At 45.9% G+C, this 15,305-nt stretch overlaps 1 protein-coding gene across 2 annotated transcripts in view; it reads left to right on the top strand.

Annotated features, from left to right (window-relative positions):
• Positions 1–1,198: 1,198 nt before the first annotated feature.
• TSPAN9 (tetraspanin 9) overlaps positions 1,199–15,305 on the top strand; it is a 184,893-nt gene continuing 170,786 nt past the window's right edge. The window contains exons 1-2 of one of the 2 annotated variants that reach the window (XM_040594596.1): positions 1,227–1,313; positions 2,234–2,317. The gene's annotated coding sequence lies outside the window, so the exon portion shown is untranslated. Of the gene's footprint in view, positions 1,314–2,233; positions 2,318–15,305 lie in introns of both variants that reach the window. The other variant, XM_040594597.1, reaches the window with a different exon arrangement.

Below are 15,305 nucleotides of genomic sequence, written 5' to 3'. Positions count from 1 at the left end.
GAACCGAAAGCTGCCGCACATGCTTCTCTTCTGGGGGAGAGGGGAGCAAACATGCAGCAGGTGGCACTGGCACATGTTGCTGGCAGCAGGAGCACCAGGATGCTCGAGATCTTGTTCATTGAACCAAGCGGTCTGTAAAAATCCACATAGGGTGGGATGGAAGGTACGAGAGAATATATTTCATGTGAACATGCCCTTGAATTGAGAAGTGTGACAAGAACAGCAACACCGGAGAAGGAAACGGGAATACACTGGGGACATAAGAACATGAAACAGGTCTTCCTTCTGCAGAGATATTTACAGAAGAGCCTTCAGTTGCTCAACTCAATACGTTGTAAAACACAGTTCCCCCCAGGAGGCCCATGAGCAAACCGGCACTGGTTTATCTCTAGGTGTCTGCCCCGATGCCAGGCACGTCCGCCTCGCACACACCGGGCTCGGCAGCCCGTGCCAGGGCCCTTCCCAGCCGCGTTAAGGCTGGAGGGACACCTCTGCGGGGCCCCCGCTTGAAGCTGGCTCCACTCACTTTTTGTGGCACTTCCACCGGCACCCCGGGGAAGGCAGGCGGGGACTCCGCAGGCCCTCGGCGCCCCTCCGGCACGGCCTCCCCTCGCACAGCACCGCAGGGAGCGGCGCAGGCTGCGGGCTCCCGCTGCCAGAGCACTGCTCAGCCGCACGCTCCCAGCTCACCCGCGGCGCTGGCAGCCACCGCCGTGCACCGGCAGCCGCGGGCTGGGCACCACCGAGCCCCTTCGCCACGGCTGTGTCGTTTGCCGTGGGCTGCGCCCATCCCAGCTCGCCGGCTCGCGGCGCGGCGGTTCCCCGCAGGCACCCGGAGGGGCCGCCCCGCCGCGGGGCCCGCGGGGCAGGGGGGCAGCCGGGGGCGGGGAGGCGGTGGCGTCCCCCCCGCTCCGGGAGGGGCAGGCGGGGGATGCCGCTGGCCGCCACCCGAGGGGCGCACGGGCGGCGGAGGGAGCGCGGCGGGCCCCGGCCGAGCGGCTCCGAGCAGAGCTCTCGCCAAGGCGATCCGGCGCAGGACGGCGGCGGCCTCTCGCTCCAGACTCGGCCGGGCCGGCTCCGGGCGTCGTGAGGCGCGCTGGAGGCCCGGGCCGGCGGCGCTGCCTCCCCTCCTCCGCGGGGCCGGAGCCTCCCCTGGGCAGCGCCCCCAGCTCCTCCCCGCTCGGCAGTGCCGGTCCCAGCCCCTCCTCCCGTTTCCGCTGGCAGAGGCCGGAGCCGTGTCCTGCCGTGCCGCCGCAGCTCCCCCAGCACTCGGCCCCATCCGGCCCGGCCCGGCCCGGCCCAGGGACCCGCGGGTGAGACCCGGCGCCGCGGGGGGCGGCGGGGACTTGCGGGCGCTTCTCGGCCTGGGGAGGCGGCGGGAGCGGGGCGGCGGGGGGCAGCCGGTGCCGCTCGCAGGGGCCGGGGGGCGCCGGCCCGGCGGTCGGGGTCTGTGAGGGGCGGCGGGGTCCCGGCGGGCGGGCCGGGGTAGGGGTGCGGGTGGTCCGTAGGGGCCAGGGGTGTGTGGTGTAAAACAGCAACGCCCCGCGCCCTCAGCGTCTGTGATTTCGTGCGGAAACGGGAAAGTTAGTTCCGAGGGGCGAGCTGAGCCCGGCGGCATCTGGGTCCGCGGTGCTGCTCCCTCGAAGAGCCCGCGCTGCCCACCCCTCACGGGAGCGAACGGCTTCGCCTGGGCATTGCCCCCGCCACCGGGGGGGACACGCTGCCACGGCGCTGCTGGCAGCGGGGGGCTCCCGTCCACCCCCCTGACACCCCCGGGGCTGCAGCGGGGTGCGAGGGCGCCGGGCCGCGGCTCGGGTGGGCGGGGGAGCCCCGGCGGCGGGCGGGAGCGGGACCGCGGCCCGGGGGGCCATGGGGGCGACCCCCGGGCTGGCCGGTGGGCTGACAGCTCCCCTCGGCAGCCGCGGTGCCAGCAGTTCCTCCTTCCCCCTTGTGTAAACCCGGGCTCCAGCGCTGCCTTTTCCTGTTGGAGCTTTTGGAAACTTCTTGCTGAAGGCTGGATGTCCGCCCGCCCGGCACCCTGCTCCCCGGGGGGGCGCGGAGCGCTGCCCCCCTCCAACGGGCCTTGAGCTCCGGAGTGTCTGATGGGCAGAGCAGGGCCTGTGGCACGGGGGTGCCGTGTTGGAGGGGGGGAAACTAGGTTACAAGGGTGAATAAAGCTGCGCTTCGTAGTCCTTTTATCAACTTTTGCGTTCTGTGCTTTTACTCTGCGTAGTTTTGTGGTTTGAGCCGCAGCGCTAGGAACGGGGGCATCTGATTTTCCTACCTGACTGCACTGAACTTGTTATAAGACTTGGGGGTAAGTCACCTGGGATTTCGCTGGGAAAAAGTTGGATATTCTTCAGAAGAGCCGTAAGAGTCAAATCACACTGTTTTTGCTGTTACTCCTAGATGGGCCTAAACTTGACCTGTGGATGCCAAAAATTAACATATTATCGCAGCGAAGTTCTTAGTAGCAGGTGCTACAGGTAGTTTTAATGGTTTAGTTGTTGATAGATTAAGGTCTTTATAGCTAGGGTGTATAATGGTAAAGGATAATAGCCCCCGAAGAAATGCATTAATCTAAGTTATATTGGTATAGACTATGGGGCCAAAGTTAACACTTAATAATTTTAAAAATTACAAAAGATAAATTATCAATGCGATGTGCATATGGTTGATAACACAAAGGAAAAAAAAATCAGTCCTCATAGTTCTATACCCTTTGCTTCCATTTTGCATTTTTTCTGAGCTCCGAGAATGAAAACTGACGGAGCTAATGTAGCTTCTGCCACCAGAACTTTCCCTTCTGTATTTTTAGACCTGTGAAATTCAAATTGCAAATGCTACAGACAAGGCCTTTTCTATAGTGGGGCTGTAAGACTTAACAGTTTTGGGTATCCACACTTTTAAAAAAAATTCCTTCAGAATAAAGCTGCATGAGGAAGCCTTGGGGTCAGAATACGAATATTGCAGTATCATTTGCATTTTTCAGACAAAACTCTAAGGTTAGAATGATCCTGTTCATCTGTCTTGAGGAGGGTAGAGGGTTAACTGGGAACGTCAGTGGTATCTTAGTTATTGTCGTTATTTTAACGGAAAATAGCCATCAGAGATGCATATCCCACAGTTTTTGCTTTCCTTGCTATTTTAAGTTATTTTCCTCCAAAGCATGCCAAACCTCAGCCTGTCGATGAGGGTATTTCCAACACAACTGTGTATTTTTAGTGTTTAACCCTTCCCTCCCCAAATACACAAACTAAAAACCTGCAATTAAAAGAGTGAAATATGGCAGCAACACAAAATAAAATAGGAAAACAACACTGAGGCTGCAGCACTGGTTGGAAGAGTTACTTTCACATTTGTAGCATGTGAAACGAGCACGTTGCACTAGAAAATGCAAGATGCTGTCTCAGTATTACTCTGTGAGAGCTGGTATGGAGTTGATTTGGCCTCAGTCGGAAGAAGCTGCTTGTTTAGAAGCAGTATGTTAAGATTCCTGTTGCATTCGTGTTTTACAATTGAAAACCCATCTCAGTTTTTCACTGTTGTCATGTTTCAGAATCATGCTGTTTGCGAGTAACTGGTGCCCCATTAGTTTTCTACATTGCAAGAATGTCACTGCATTTATTGATGCATAAAACGCTTTAAAGAAGCTGGGCATGAGCCAGCAGTGTGCCCTGCAAGCAAAGGCAGCTGACAGTACACAGGGTTATATATTCATAAGACTACAGCCCATAAATGCAGGGAGGTGATCATCTCCCTGCATTTAGCATTTTTTAGACAGAACCTAGAATACTGCATCCAGTTTTCTGCCCTCAGAGACAAGAAGGGTATGGATGAACTGGAGCAAGTCCAGTGGAAGGCCACTAGGACCACTGGGGGCTGGAGCATGAATTGTGGAACAGCTGGCCCTTGGTAAGGGATGGGGGGGGGTTGGCAGCTGAGGGGTAACCCAGCTGGCAAGGAAGATGCCCCACCAGCCAGGGCACCGTCCCATGGTACCGAGTTAGGCATCCAGTGCCAAACTAGAGTCTATATCACCAGGCAGGTTTGTGGTGATAAGGCAGGTCCAAGATGAAGTTGAGACATGAGTAAGCAGGTCGGGATCAGGCCCAGTGACGTTAATTAGGGACAGGCACAGTTTGGTTATCACTGAACTGGTCCATGGTGATACAGGTAGGTCCGAGGTCAAGTGAGGAAGTTATATCATGGGTCAGTCGGGGTCTGGATCAAGAGGGTCCGTGACCATACACAGGCATGGCTGGAGACAGGCACCTATGATACAGCGTGGGCAGGGACTGAAGGCCAAAGACAGTTAAATGGAGCCCCCAGGGCCATGGGCAGAGAGTGGGGGTGGAGGTGAGGCTGATCAGGGCCTTGAAAAGGTCTTTCAGTGCACTCAGGGCCTTTGTGCAGTATGAGAAGCATATGTTGGGGGAACAGGGCTTGTTCAGCCTGGAGAAGAGAAGGCTTTCAGGGGACCTGTAGTAAAATTTCCAGTACTTGTGAGAACGTTATCAAGGAAACAGCTGGGCTCTTCGCATTGGTACGTAGTAGTTGCATGAGAGACAACGAATACAAGTTGAAACAAGAGGTTCAAGCCAGGTGTAATGAAAACCTTTTCTGTTGTGAGGACAGTGAAGTGTTGGAACAGGTGCCCAGTGGGGCTGTGCAATGACTGTCCTCACAGGTTTTCAAGACCAAAGTGGGTAAAGTCCTGTTGTGACCCCGTAGCTGACCCTGTGTAGAGCAAAGCAGGAGTAGAACCTCAGGCCTGCTCCAACATGAATTCTCTGATCCTAAGATCAAGCAACCATTTGGTCTGAGAAGGAAGGAGGTGTGTAAAACTATGGCAGTACTTGTAAGCACCACCAGCGAAGAAATGGAGAAAGGTTTAAGGATGCTGATGTGTTTCTGAGATACTTGGTTGAGGAATTTTTAAAAAATTTAAAAATTTTCTTCACTGTGTTAAGGTCTTGTGCTGGAAGGTGTGTGTGTGTGTTGGCTGGTAGGCTGAAGATACTTTCTATCTGAAAACTTGCTTTCCTTTAGTGATTCTCAATGTACAAAATGCCTTTTTAGTGTAACATCACGTAAAGATGCTTTCTGGGATAGGTCAAGCTGCGTTCTTTAAGAATTCTTGTAGAAAGTGTGATGACATTAAAACAGGATGCCCAGCCTGTGGAAGGACATTATATGATCGAGGAAGAGTTCTTACCCGAGGGTTACTTTCTTTGTAGAAAATAGAATGGACATGTCAGGATCAGCAGAGCATTTCCCCATTTGTTAATGGACCTGAGGATTGAGTCAATCCTGGTAGGACCAGCTTAGCAATACCCAGAGAATGTGAGCGGATACAAATAAGTCTTTGTCTTTTCTTCTCTACATGGCAGTGAAATTGTGGTAAAGTAGGGATGTGCTGAGGAGCTGCCTTCACTCAGTACAACGCATGCTAGGATTTAATTTTGAGGAAAAGCGCCTATTGGGATGTTACAAACTTCTGTGTATTTTGCTCACATGTAACAAGATGGTCTGTTGGAGACAAAAGAGCTATCACTAGTTTGCTCTGTCCTTCCTCATTTTCTCTCCTGGCCTTCTAAAGCTGACTTCTAGACACTGTTTCTGCTGCTCCTTGTAGCCTGCCTCAGATGAAACTTGCATTGCTGAATGTCAATGCAATGTTTCCTGGGGAAAAATAAAGAAACCAACCCCATGAAATTGGTTTTGTGGGTCACTTTCTCTGGTTCAGTGTTCAGTGGCATACTTTCTGTGGTGTGTTTGTAATGAGGCAGGATGTCGTTCTCCACTGAGATACCAAATGCTTTCCTCATTGCTCAGGTGTTCCTGGGAAGGTTATGTGTCTCTGTGTCTATTGCCGCAGTTAGACGGCACTGTACCTAAACTGCCTTTCAACCCCAACCTCACCGTTGCTTCTCTGCCTGCTTTTGAAAGCACTTCCCCTTCAGGCTCTATTAAACTGTTTCTTCTGATATTCCAAGGACTTGCATTCACTGCTGTCAAGAATAAACTTTGAGGGCTAGAGCTTGTAGAATAGGGCACAATCCTGGGGCAGAGCCCTGCTGGTTTTGCCTTGTCTGCAAGCACAGTAAAACAGGAAGCATCTGACCTCAGTGCTTCACACAGAAGAAAGGACAGATAGGAAATACGGGGTCCCCAGTAGGTAACAAACTGCATTTTGATGGCGGTGATATGTATTAAGCTGTTAAGCTGCCTGTTGAGGAGAGGTAAAAAAATCCTATTGTTGAAAAGCTTTTAAAATCAAGAGTATAAAACAGATAGGCATGTTCTGGGGATAGGTTCAGGGAGATGAGGCAGACTAAATCATAAGCATGTGCTCCAATAAGCCTTTAAGTGGACAAAGGTATTAATTAAGCCTAGCTTTCCTTTGCAGTGATGTGAATATGATGTTGTAATATTATGACGCTGAAGTAGCAACATCAGTTTAAAAGATTTGAAGTTTGCATTAATCTTTGTTTCAAATGGTATAACAGGAAAATTTTTCTTGATTATTTTGAAAGCACTTTTTTCTTTTGCTGTTGGAGTTCTCCTTTCTAATGCAAACTCTGTCATGCTGTTCTAACGCCTGATATTTCTGAAGGTGGAAGTGACTAATAGCTAGGGTGTTTATTTCCATGATCCCTGTTACAAATGCAGAACCTCTTTATGCATTAACTAGTGAATAGCCGATTATATTTCTCAGGCCAAGTCACTGTGTGTCTCTAGAATCAGTTGACCTGTGTTAACTGAGCTTTAGTTTCTACACTGATGGTGTGAAAGTACAGCTGCCTTCGCTGTGGGCAGTCTTCACTGATTTATAGTTGCTTGGAGTGGTCTGTGTGTACTCATAATAAGGATATGATGGAGTATATCAACCTCATGTGGGCATAGGACCACAAGGGCTGTATTATCTTTATGTGGCATGTCTGGGGAGGAGGCAGGGCTAGACTGGAGAAGGAGCTCATGGGGGGAGTAAGTGAAAATGCAGGAGTCTTGAGAAGGCAGTTAGGCTAAGGGAGAGGAAGTCTGCAGCCCTCCCTTGGGAGGAAGGACTGAAGAGGAAGGATGAGGTGGTACATGAACAGAGAGCTGAAATGTCACACCCAGCAAGTCTGAAGGAGACTTAAACCTTGTGACTGGCCTGGGGAACAGGGATCAACTCAAATCCTAGAGAGCAGAGGGCTCTCTGAACTGTCCTGTATTTGGTGTCCTTCAAGTTCACTCCTGAAGCCATTTGACTCGAAGAATTGTGGAAGGCAGGGCTTGAAGTTGAAGGAATCCTGGGTTTAGGACACTGCGGGGAGACTCATAAGAAAAAAAAGGTTGTGACAAAGCTAGATGAGTGGTACTTTCTGATCGGTAGTTTTACTTGTTCTCTATAACCTCTAGATAATCATTGCTAATTTCAAAATGAATATGGCTATAGAGGGGCAAAGGCTGAGAGACAGCACTGCATACTCTGTCTAGTGTTACTAACCCAAGTTCCTAGTTTTTTGCAATTTGGTGGTGAATGCTGTCTCCTCAAGTGCCTTATGGTGATATGTTGACAAACACTGTTTTCATGGTGATTGCAGCCATACCCAGAACTCATGCTGAACACAGGCATTTAGACTTTTGGTTTGTATTTACTAATTTTTAAAGGTTAAATAATTCAAGAATGCTTTTGAAAGCATATTTTCCTTTCTGTGTGTCTTTTGCTGTTCTTTACCTATAACTCTGCATACAGTTCAGTGTAAGGTGGTTCTGCCCAGGATGTTCAATTAGCTTTATTTTGAACAGTTTTTTTGATTTCTCAGATTCGTTCTTATCCCAAAATCAATTTTGAATTGCATTTTATGTTAGGACTGTAACCTTATGTGAATGAAGGTTGTTACTTTGCTTTGTTGAAGAAAGTGTGTCTGAAGTTGTGAAGGACTGAAAGCAACATTCTAAGAATGTGTGCTATGTTGTTTGCACTGCAGGACAGCGTGCAGAGTATTGTTTATATGTGTTTATATACATGTGGACAAAGTACCATCAGGGGACTAGGATAATGGCTCTGGCAGTAGAAGAGACCTGTACTAACAAGCAGACAGGAGATTGTCTCCTTGTAAAACAAAAAAAGTAGAAGGCTGTCTTAAAAGCCTGTAAGGGAAACCTTCCAAATATAAATAAAGTTATTCTTTTTCATAGAGCAGAGCATTTGGATCTCTCCAGTGCTACTGTCCTGTCTCATGAAGTTCTGCCAAGTAACAGTGGCTCTGAGTGTTACAAAGACTTTTGCTGATCTGTTTCCCAGCAATGGAGAAAGCGGCAGGACAGCCAAGACTTTTGCATTTCATAGCACCTGGGACACTATCGATAGCAGCAGAGGCAGCTACGGGGGGGATGTAAATTGTTTAGACACCTATTGCTGAGCTATTCAGTGCCGTAAAGATGAAGAGCAAGGGGGAGGAACTGCAACTCTGGAAAAATTTTCAACTTATTCCCATTACAACCACTCAAGATGGAAGATGGGCTGGATCCTGTGTGAAGCTTCTGTTTCAGGTGGGTAACGGGGAGGTTCCAGGACAGTATTTCAGGTGAATGTGGTTGTAGATTAGGTTAAGAAGGTCATGGTAAAAGTGGTTGCTGGGACCAGTTATCTGTAGAGGGATATGAAAGAGGGGAAGAGACTTCATTGTGAACAGAAGCTTTTTGGAAGTGTTCTCTATTCCAACTATACAAGGCAAAGTGGAAAGGACTGTGAAGTAGAGAAGGGATCTTCTAGGGAGAACCAGGAGGAGGAAATGAGAACAGACGGAGACCTAAGCTCCCTCACCAATGTAAATTCTTCTGCATGGATTTCACTTTTCCAAGTTCCATGTTCCACCCTTTCCTGGTGAATGGTCACCATAAAATATCTCCCAACACTTTTATAAGAATCTTTCTCCTTTTCATTCTGTTTTTCTTAAAATAATTTCTCAAGATGTCTTTTTTTAAAGCTGTCAGTTTTCCCTGAAAAATTCCTGCTTGTGTGTCATCATAGCTTGGCTTTCCTAGCTGTGTATTCTCCATCTTCAACTCTTCCTTCTCATTCTGTTCTCCATCAATTCCTCTTTGAGGAGCTGAGGAAGCTCACTGTATGGTAAGAGCGCCGCATGTTCTGTTTGGCTGTCTGTAATCCATTTCTTCCTCACTGTTTTTACATGAAACCACAACAAGGCAAACAAAACTAGTTCAAGTCATTTAGATATGCAGCTTTTTTTTCTGAACTGCTTTTTAAAGGGCTGTAGAGACGAGTGTTGCTTTGTGCAGGAATCTCCACCTTTCTTCCTGATTTAGCAATGAGTATTTCATTCCTCTTTTTGTAAAACTTGAAAGTCACTTCTCAAATCTGCTTAAGGCACTTGTCTTTTCTGAAGGTCCTAAGGCATCGCTATCCTTTACTCTTAAGGGGCAATGAGAGGTTATGCTCTATTGGTCCATGTTTTTCTGAAGTCAACAGGAGATCGCTATCAGGCTGTTTCTATTTGGATCACTAGACAGCCATGTTTCAAAGATCTGAAAGTGGTTACAGATGTATCTTTTAATTTTATTACTAAATGCACTCATCCCATGCTTTGGGTACAAAATATCCTGAAATTGTCAAGTGACAGCCAAAGTAGGTATTTACCTGGTGCTGATGGCATTAGTGCAGAGCATCCATTTGCAAAAGCAAACAGACTTTGCTTGCCCTTGGGACATAATTCGAGGAAGTGAAAGACAAGTATGCTTTATCTTAGAGGACTGAGTGTAGTGATGTACCTAATGGTTATCAGGAGATAAGTGCCTACCAGTCACTGAGCTTTCTAGAAGAGAAAAGATCTGAATTTTCTTCCAGGTTTTGCTAGCCCTCATGTTATACATTGTTGTGTTTGCTAGCCCTCATGTTATATATTCTGATTTGGAAGGTAGCCCTGTCTCCTGACCTCCTTCTGCTGTTGAACAGTAGATTGAACAGATTGCCTGGCTGTTGACTACAGTTCCCCACTCATGTAGACAACATGGTGAAAGATCCAAGTTTCTGAAGAATTTGCAGAATAGCTGTTCCTTGCATCATTTGCTGTAGCAACCTTGTGCCTACCTGAGTCCTCTAGTGAATCATGGAGGGCATGAACCGAGCTTCAGCTGCATCTGCCTGTGGTTTTTGTCTCACCAGTTCTGGTCTGTCGGAAGATTCTTGCTTCTTTGAGTTTGTTGCCAACATTTGCCTTGGTCAACAGCAAGACCTCTTTCCTCTAACAGTTTTCTTGCAAGCACTTGATTTTCCTTTCTTAATTTTACTGTATAGACATGGTTTACATCAAGGTAAGCAATGTACCTCTGGTGTGGCTAGGACCACTACCTGGCGCTGGATTTTATGATTTGAAGGACTAGTCTCGGACCGTTTCTGCCTTTGCTGCAAATCATGCTGTGTTCATAACATCAGTGGTGAATGAAGTTCATCTTTATATCAAGTTGACATCATGCAGTGTGTGGCATCAGTTCGACTAACTAGCCATCATCTGTGCAGTGGAACTGTGGGAAACTTGGATTGTTTAATTCTTGAATTTTAGAAATATTTTTGGTTTTATTTTTTGCTAAGCTATATTTTACTTCAATTAATTCAGTTGCTGAAATTGTTGTCTCTTCTGTCTCTAGGGAGCTGGTTTGGTTGGTTGATTGCCTACACGTGCTTGACACAAAGCCTAACGTCAGCTGTGAACGTAGTGTTCATATAGTATTACTTCACTTTGTGGAAGATGTATAGAGCTGATGTGTATGATGTGTTGAGGTGTCTGTGTGCTCCAGTAGGTATGGTAAATAGACTGTATGAACTGTGAAATCAGCATGACTTTCTCTTGGCAACAGCGGCAATAGTTAATTAACTATTAATTAAAATTGTATTAAAATAACTATTAATTAAAAAGGTAAATTAATTCTTAAAACTGGGTGTGAAAAGCTTGAAAGTGAAGACAACTAATTAGTTCCACATTTACTGTTCTGGAAGGAGCAGTAGTTAGTTTTGAAAACACCATTCTTAAAATTGGGTTTTCTTATCCACCTTTAAAAAATGCCTTATATTGGAAATCTGAAAACATTTTAAAATTAATTATTTCCTTATGGATATGCTTGAGTACCTTTTGTGACTTTGAAATCAGTGTTTCAGAATCGTGATACAGTGAGGCAGGTGGAGGGAAAGCATTTGTTTAAAAACCACCACCAACAATGGAATAATGGAAACATTTCTTTTGACCAAGTTTGGTGAATAATCACATTTTTAAAAATAATCAGCCTGTACTTTTTTGTATGCAGCTGCAATAATCTGATGGGCTTTTAAATGTTGCAGATGTTACTGTTCTGTGTCTCTCCTCCACATGGTTGGAGGAAATCCTGGTCTCACTCTTGTTGGTTTGCAATTTTTGTAGCACTCTTCTAACACGGAGGTCCTGCTTAATTTCTGTTCTTGCTACTGTGAACAGGTCATCAGGTGTCTTGGTTTTAGGGTCTTAGGGGACCTAATTGCAAAGGGGAAGAAGCACGGGATTTTTCTGACTAGTATTTATGATTTAATTGACACACAAGTTTTGCTTTTCCCCTTAATCTCTGTTTTCCCTGTTGCCATTATTTAAATTTGAGTCCAGATGAAATCAGTGTATTATGCCCTCGAGACCAGCATTTAGACTTACTCCTTTTGTTCAGAAGCAGGTGGGATGTGACATAACTTTTCCTGTTCCTCTCCGCAATCTCTCCTTTTTGTCCTCTTGAGGTGATTATGTTTGTGATGGGAGGTGGGTCCAATAGGCAGCAAAGTTCACTTTGGTCTTCTTCATCTTTCCATGTCGGGTCTGTGATTTTGCCATTGGCATACGTTCAGTTACCTCAAATAAGTAAGATCTCTGGGAAGGATAATTGGGGTTAGTCAATGTGACCTTTAATGCTGCTCACATTGACGTTAAGGGGAGATGAGTTGGGCCAACACTGAGACCTTGTAATTTCCTATTTTCTGGTGACACATGTGGAGAGAGTCCGGAGTAATGTGGTTGTTGGTGACGTTGTCTCCAAGTGCTCCTATAGATTCCCAAGGAAATATAACAGAAAAGGACAGTAATTTGCTTCATTATATGCAAATACTCTTCTTCCTCTGTTTCCTTACCAGCCTCTGACACTTGAAGGGAATGGAGGCAGGGAAGAGCCCAACAGGGTTCCTACTGGTAGCACTTTCATTAGTCCATATGAGTTTTGTCCTTTTGTGCAAGCATAATTTTATAAATAGGCTTGGAAAAATAAACTCATCTTGGAGGATGGACCCACTGTTACTCTCACATTTGGTGTTCTAGTGCGGCTGCGGGCCTGTTGCTGTGAGTTTTTACATTCCCTACATTTTTCAGCGTTTTAGACTTGACTGAGAAGTGAGTGGAAAATGTGGTGTTGCCTGTCTTTCGTTGTGTTTCTGACATAGTAGAGGGAGAAACTTCTGGAAAGGGAAAGGAGAGGTGAGAGCCACCTTTCTGCTGAATGCCAAAGGCAGCGGAGGAGCGCAGGCTGGTAGGTCCCAGCAATGGGAGCAGCAGAGATGTAATAGTCCACTCTTGCCCATCGCTTGCTGAGGACTCTTAGGGACTTCTGTGCCGCTGGTGTGAAACTTGTAAAGACAGCTGCAGGCAAAGAACACCTACTGTTGTACATTTTGGAATAAGTGGTGAGAGATTATAGTCTGCAAAGGAAAATAATGTCCCTGTAATTGGAAAAGGCAAAGAACATGTTAGGTGGGGCTAAGAAAAAGAAATGCTGAAGCTTTCCTTCACTCTTGTGTAAATCATCGTTACAGGTGATGCCACACAGTGACTTGGTCTTGGGGATATGGCAAAGATAAATTGACCTTGGGGTGCTGTTTATATAAAGGAGAACTGGGAAATACACCGAGAGGGATTTTAGTTCTGTTGTCCAATGGCTGTGGAAAGCATTACTTGTAGAACCTGTATGTCTCTGAGAGAAAAAATTAGTAATAAGATGTATTATTAATAAGAAGTGTACGGCTAGCTCAGAATCTGTACATTTGCTATTGGACACGAATAGCTTCTGGGTAGTTCTGTTGCAAGACAAAGAAGAGATAGTTGAGGGGTGTTAGGCATTGATATAGGTAACATCTGTATTTGTGGTGGATGAGGCAAAATGTCACAGTATGTAAGATAAAGAACCTATGACATTTCATGCTGTAGAATTTAAGAAAACTATAAAAAGCCTTGGCTTAGGCATAAAATGTCTCTCCTGCAAGGCTGCCGTGTGTTTACATCTTGCAGTGATTTTTTTAATTGCTTTTTGCACGCGTGCCACGCTCTGAATCATACCGAGTGGTGCTCGGTTGATTCCTGTGTCCTAGGAAAGCCAGGCTGTGTTCTTGGGTGATGGAGTATGCTAGGGAAAAGATAGATGGGGAAGCTTGAAATGGTTGTTATTTGTTCCAGGAGTTTTCTTTCTGTTCATCTTTATGCCACCTGAAATGATTGCTGTATTGTGAGCTTTTTCATCTTGTTTCCACTCCTTTAAAACTTGATACTGCAGAAATTAATGTAACATTACCTAGAATGTTTAAACTGCCTTATGTTATGAAAGTGAGAATTCCCACAGCAGCCTTAACTCTGCCCCTAGAAGAGAAAGCATGTCAAGTGAGTGTCTTAAATTACACCATTATGGAGCACTGGGCACTAGGATGTAATGTATGGCAAATATTTAGATTTCAGGTCTGGTCCAAGTCCATGGTAGTGTTGAAATAACATGTGCTAATTATGCTAAATGATCATATTACACTGATAAACGGGCATAGGCTTGATTCCCAGAGTGCTGATCTGTGAATCACATCATCAAGGAGTATAAAGGAATCCACATTCCTCAGAGAAAGATGATAAATAGGACATTTCAAACATTTTTCTTGCATGCATGGTAATATGGTAATATGCAATTTTCTCCCCTTTCCATTATGTTACTGAAATCAGTTTCACAGCAGATTGAAAAATTAGTATCCCATCTCTAATGGGGGTCTGGAAATTACCTCACTTTCTTTACCTTGCTGATCAGTGTTAGCTATGGGATTTCAGATACTTTTTACTGTAATTCAAGGATTTTCTTTTCAAAGGTGTCCATTTCTGCTGAGAAGATAACACTTTTTCATGCTGAGCAGAATGGGAAATGTTTTTATTTCTATGAAACATGCTCATACTTATGCATATTAAAAAGCTTGCCAGAGTTGAGTTTCTAGTATCTGAACAATAAATTTGTTGTTAAAATAAAATGAATGCCTTGATAGTGTGTGGTGTTGAAGTTCACTGAAATATTCCTACTCATCACCCAAAATTAAATGCAGTGTATTGCAAAAGCTATTGTAGGAAACTGCTTAGTAGAAAAGTCAGACCTAGACTGATTAGTGGAGACGGTCTTCAGTTGTATCTTAAAACCACACTGTGATTTTTTTTTTAAAATGTCGGTAAAGCACTGTGAGCCGTGATTGTTGTCACTGTTGTGTAATGGAATCAAAAAGAGCATGTGAGATGCTTTGTGATGGTGTGCCTTTGGCAGGCAGCCTCTTTAAAGGAGATGGACATTTTAACATATAGAATGTGTTGAATAATGTTTAAGATATTTGAAGCGCTATTGTATGGGGGCAAGTTGGCACTATGCCTTACCCGTGTGGTGGACTGTGGGATCTTCTAGGTGACCCTGGATACCTCATTGGGGCAGATCTGTTTTTCTTTGTCTGGTTTGTTTTGGACTGTGAGCAGGGTTATTGCTCCCAAATTCTTCGTACTGCGCCCAGCAGAGTGAAGGACAGGGAGGAGGGCCTGGGAAGTGCTGTACAAATACAGGCTGCGAAGCTTAATCCAAAATGAGATCAGACAAGCAAGGTGAGAAAGAGAAGTATTAGAATAGATTTAGCTAACTTATTTGGCTGTCTTACAGAAATAACTGGATGACCTGGTTGTGCCAAAGGCACATATTTATAAAATGTGTGTAATGTGCTGGAGTGCTCCACAGCTGGACCAACACCTAATTTGTGTCTGATCTGAGTGACATCTTGGCATTGGTCTCTGTTCTTTGTCATACGAAGAGCTTGTCCGGTTAAATGGGTGATGTTAGATCAGGTCTTCAGGAACAGTATTAGAAGTCCTGCTAAGGCAGCGCGAGGAAAAGAAAGTTCCTCTGGCCAGGAGCCTTGGGGTTTGCCCAGGTCAGGGTGTTTTTGTTTACAGGGGTCTCTGTTTTAAACTGGATTCTGAGGCCTCGGGACAGGCTTGTAAATGATCGTGTCC

Source organism: Falco naumanni, chromosome 5, assembly GCF_017639655.2.
Source record: "Falco naumanni isolate bFalNau1 chromosome 5, bFalNau1.pat, whole genome shotgun sequence".
Classification (NCBI taxonomy): Eukaryota; Metazoa; Chordata; class Aves; order Falconiformes; family Falconidae; genus Falco; species Falco naumanni.
The sequence above is the reverse complement of the archived record's forward strand: the minus strand, read 5'-3'. Positions and strand labels throughout refer to the sequence as shown.